This window comes from Bison bison, unplaced genomic scaffold, assembly GCF_000754665.1.
Source record: "Bison bison bison isolate TAMUID 2011002044 unplaced genomic scaffold, Bison_UMD1.0 scf7180017864213, whole genome shotgun sequence".
NCBI lineage: Eukaryota > Metazoa > Chordata > Mammalia > Artiodactyla > Bovidae > Bison > Bison bison.
In genome coordinates this window covers 9,428,725-9,434,156 of record NW_011494785.1, presented here as the reverse complement: position 1 = coordinate 9,434,156, position 5,432 = coordinate 9,428,725, and positions in this window count along the sequence as shown.

Genomic DNA, 5,432 nt, shown 5'->3' with positions numbered 1-5,432 from the left:
GGTGATGCCATCCAGCCATCTCATCCTCTGTCGTCCCCTTCTCCTCCTGCCCCCAATCCCTCCCAGCATCAAGGTCTTTTCCAGTGAGTCAACTCTTCACATGAGGTGGCCAAAGTACTGGAGTTTCAGCTTCATCATGAATCCTTCCAATGAACACTGATCTCCTTCAGGATGGACTGGTTGGATCTCCTTGCAGTCCAAGGGACTCTCAAGAGTCTTCTCCAACACCACAGTTCAAAAGCATCAATTCTTCTGCGCTCAGCTTTCTTTATAGTTCAACTCTCACATCCATACGTGACTACTGGAAAAACCATAGCATTGACTAGGCGGACCTTTGTTAGCAAAGTAATGTCTCTGCTTTTTAATATGGTGTCTAGGTTGGTCATAACTTTTCTTCTAAGGAGCAAGCGTCTTTTAATGTCATGGCTGTAGTCACCATCTGCAGTGATTTTGGAGCCCAAAAAATGAAGTCTGCCACTGTTTCCCCATCTATTTGCCATGAAGTGACGGGACCGGATGCTTTGGGGTGGGGGAAAGGTGAAGAGTTCGGCACCCAGGCCAAGACAGGAGAGCGAGTGCCAGGTGACACACGTGAGGAAGAGGAGGAAGCCCCACTTTGGAGCTGATCTGGAGAAAGTAAAGGGCCGGGCTCGGCTGAGGAGAAGCTGCTTGGCAAGAAGCTGGAGGGAGAGTCAAGGGCAAACGCGGGACCCTGTGTGCGCGGAGAGGGGTGCGGACTTCCCCCCTGAGGAGGGACTAGTAAAATTTCAGGAGGACAGGGAGTCCCCTAAGTACGAACGAGTTTAGTCCCAAGAGCACAGAGGTCCAATTTGTTCCTACGTCCCACAAGTTAGCCTAGGTACCCAGTGAACACAACCGGCTACAGAGTACTGTGCTGTTACGTAGCTTTATGATGGTTTTCACACAAATAACACGTAAAAAAACAAAGCAGCTTTAATCTTACAGGACCTTGAAAAGGACGGTAGTACAGCAGCTGGCACTCAGGGGCCGGCAGCGAGTAAACAGGCAAGTGGAGTTACCACCCGGAGGAGGTAGACGAAGTGGGAGAGGGCAGAGCGGAAAGGCTCGTCAGGGCCGGAGCCGCGGCGGCGCAGCGTCACCTACGCTGACGTCACTCACGCTCACGCAGCGTCACTCACACTGACGCAACTGAACACACATGCGCCCGATGGCACGTCTGCAGGTTCACAACCCAAAGGCTCGTGTGTAGGGGACTTAACATATGATTTGGAACCCTAGTTAAATTAACTTTCTAAAAGTCAAGTTTTTATTAGTATAATATCATTGAGACAGTTGGATATTAATTATAAATGCACATATTTTGTAAAACCATTTTCATATGCATACGGTCACCTCAGAGTCCAATCCATCAGGCTTCTTGACCTCCATCCTCCTACTAAACTCTCAAATATTAAGGAAGGGCAGCTTTTTTTATATAAGGATAGGAAAGTAAATCCACTATTCCCCCCTCACCAAATGAATATATGCTTCAGAAGCCAAATAGGAAGATTTATTTTTTAAATTTTTATTCCATAAGAATTTTTTTCAAAAAAGTAAATAGATTTATATTTGTTTCAATTTCCTAAATCTCACTCTTAAGTAGAAATAATCATGTGAATTCTTGATATTTAAATATCTGCAATAAAATCTTAAACAATTATTTAATTTTAAATTTTATCAGTATTTGAGAATATTAATATTCCTAACTTTACTTCTATCCTGACAAAAAATGCCCTTGAAAATCATATATATCACTGCTTGATTAAACATCAGATTGTATCCAAGGAACTGCTCTGGGCAATAGGAACAATTCATGGAATTTTAATGAAAACATCTTATTTTGGAGGAAAGCCACGTACGTTATACAACTCTGAATTCCTCTGCCTGTTTAAATTTTTAAGTTCAAAACTAACTGGTGAAATAAAATGCATAACAAAGCAAATTGGTAATCCTACACTACCACTAGAATCTAAATAAAATTGCAAATTGTTTTTATCAGATACACTTAACTCGTTAATAAATGACAGGGTTGTGTGGTTTATGCAAATAAATTTGAATACTGATGATAAATTGGAAGTACTGTGAAATTGATAAAATAATAGATGCTTAGGAGTTTTTTCATAGGAAAACAGAGATTCTCCTTGATAAATGAGTAATTATCACATCAATTATTTCCCTTTTTATCTGTGAAACATAATCCCAACTCATTCACCTACTGAGTTAGTCTACAGGACATTACTCTAGAGGCAAATATCTGCCCGCTAACATCAGGAAAATATTGACTTACTTGTACTGCATTCTGGGAGGTTAACCCAATTTTAGTGATAAAAATAGACAAATGAAAAGGTTAAAACTCTACTGACTGAGTAAACATGTTTAAATTGTTCTGCTCCTCTTCATACAGAACGCAAAGCCGTGTAAGGCCTAAGGCTGGTGATAAACAATTCTCCTAAGTTATTCTTAGGATAAAGCCACCAAAAGAACGGTCTAACCTCACTTAGACATCACGACAATCAGTAACAACCGACACTCTGCCTACTCTGTGAGAATGAAAACTCAGACACAAAATGTTGAGTTGTTATTGTAAAGCCTCATTTACTTTGAAGTGGTTAAAACCTGAGAGAGCGCAAAGGCGCAAAGTCTGAATAGTGAGCTCAAAAGAATCCAGTCAGCCCTGCTCCCTTCTGATTCTTTTAGATCACGGTCCAATTAAGTGAACAGGAACAGGACAGGACATACCAAATGCAGGTCCTTCACGAAGTCCTTGTGCTGGTTTTGAAACTTTCAAATCCCACGTAAAGTTTTAAAACCAGACCAACAATGCAAACGGTTGATGTTTTAATTTAATCTTAATTTTAATCAAAATCTTGCAAAATTACTGAAAACAAAAGGCACATTACTTACTCTGCTTATTATACTTTAGGTACCTCTTATGACTTGTACATATATTATGCAAAAAAATAGTTTTGCACATTTATCAATACAGAAACTATAATGAATATTCAATGACAAATGTCATTCTTTTAAAGAAGAGAGTACAACATTTTAACCTATTTACCGTCTTTGTGTGATACCACACAGGCCTCCTGCAGAGTATTTTGTATACCACTTTCTTCTAAAAAGGTCTGATGATTACACATTTGAACCCCATGAGATTCAAACTGTTTATTTACCTAAAAGACAGAGTTTTCTCTCGCTTGGCAGGGCAAACACCTGGTAATGTTTAAGTTCTCTGATTTACAGCTCTCTCATCCCCTCTCCTATTCCCAGACTTACTAGAAACCCTCTTGGGCTAAAAACTTCACTGGCCAGGAGCCCCCGACCCAGACCTCCTCTTCGTCGGTTCCCTTCTGACCCACCCACCGTCCCACCCAGTCAGCAGCTCTTTCTGGCTGCCTCTCCACTTCTAACAAAGCTGATTCAGGAGATGCGGCTGTCTGGCCAAGTCTTCCTTTCCTCCTCATGGTGGCAGGCACCTCTCTCTAAAAGACAAGATCTTTCCAAGCAGAGTCAGCCTCGTCCTTACTCAGGACCGACAATCCCATCCATCAGTCTTTCCGGACACTCCTGGCTCTGCGGATGTTCTGGCTCCCTTTCTAAGCCCCTGGCTCCCCTTGCCTCCTCTTTTGCATCTCATCCTCTGGGTCAGTACTGGTCATTTCTATTTAAGCTCCAAGTCTTCACGAGTAGAGTGCCCTAGTTTTACACCTATAGACACAAAAGTATTGGAAATACAAGTTTATATTTATGTACAAAGGTACAGAATGCCTGGTAGATTTAGCTAATTTATAACAGCACAATAGATAGGCAGCAAACTTACTAATCTATAGCAACAACTAAGTAATAGCGATTAAACTATGCTCTGAACTAAATATTGCAGCTAAACCTTTACCTGAGACACTGGCAATGCAGGATCTGTTTCCTGGAAAGCATTAAGAAGGTAGTAAACATCTTTAGGATAATACAATTTCTAAAATAAAAAGTCTTAATGATTAACCAAGTATTTGTAGGTAGACTAAAAATCATTCAATATGGCATTAAAACATGAATAATATTATATAAAAAAACAAATCGCCAGTCCAGGTTTGATGCAGGATACAGGAAGCTTGGGGCTGGTGCACTGGGATGACCCAGAGGGATGGTATGGGGAGGGAGGTGGGAGGGGGGTTCAGGATGGGGAACACGTGCACACCCGTGGCAGATGCATGTTGATGTATGGCAAAACCAATACAATATTGTAAAGTAAAAAAATAAATAAATAAAAAATTAAAATTAAAAAAAAGAAGTTTAAAAAAACGTAAAAAAAAAAAAATCATTCAATAAAAACCCAAACATTAACTCTAATCCTTCCCCAAAAGTGCACTCAAGAGTTCTGTATAACTAATATCCAGGGAGGAGTGCTAAATTTTCTATTATCAGAAAATTCTAATTAACCTCACTTAGAGCACAGAGAAGATATCTATGTATTTAATGAAGTCTCAGTATCTTAGGAATTAAAAATAATTTTACAACTATACCAAGTAAATATTTTTTTATATTCAAAAACAGTTGATGGTGGTTAAAACATTCAGATTTTAATCACTTGGGGAGGAGGAAAATCCACATACTATAAACCCTTCTGCTCTGCATAAACATAATGGGATTAGTGGCTGAAGATAAGAAATTAATTCTGACTGTAATGTCCTCTGAGAAATGTTTGTAAATAGACTATGTAATATATATTGGTGCCAGGTGCTGAAAAACTCGGGGTTTTTTCTATCCCAAATTAAATAGAAGTCCACTGGTTTAAAAAAAAAAAAAAAGATTCATAACAAATTTATTTATAAAAGATCTACACTCACATGTTTATAGTCAGCAACCTCTGAACACTCAATCTGCAGCATGTTTTACCAGGAAAGTTACTAAGAAACAGAAAAAGGAAAGAAAGGGAAAAAAAGAACCTTGCTTTCGACAGCTCTAAAATCCAAAAAGAATACCCTAAAATATTTAAGAATATGTGTGGAAGCAATGTGTAAACCATCTGGTCACCAGGCAAGGATAAGCAATTTCCTTAGCATGACACGCAACAGCAACATGAGAGGAAAAGGCTAAACTAGGCCAGAAAGAGAGAGTCCAGTGAGGCCCTGGTGGTTCAGACGGTAAAGAATCTACCTGCGATGCAGGAGACCTCGGTGCGACCCTTGGGTCAGGAAGATCCCCTGGAGAAGGAAATGACAACCCACTTCAGTATTCTTGCCTGGAGAATTCCATGGACAGAGGAGCCTGGTGGGCTACAGTCCATGGGGTCGCAGAGTCGGGCACAACTGAGCAACTAACACTGGCAATTAGCTGAACCAAACACAAAACAGCAACTTATAAGACACAGCAACTGCAGCTTTTCAATGCCAGTGCCTTTCATACTCTTTCATACT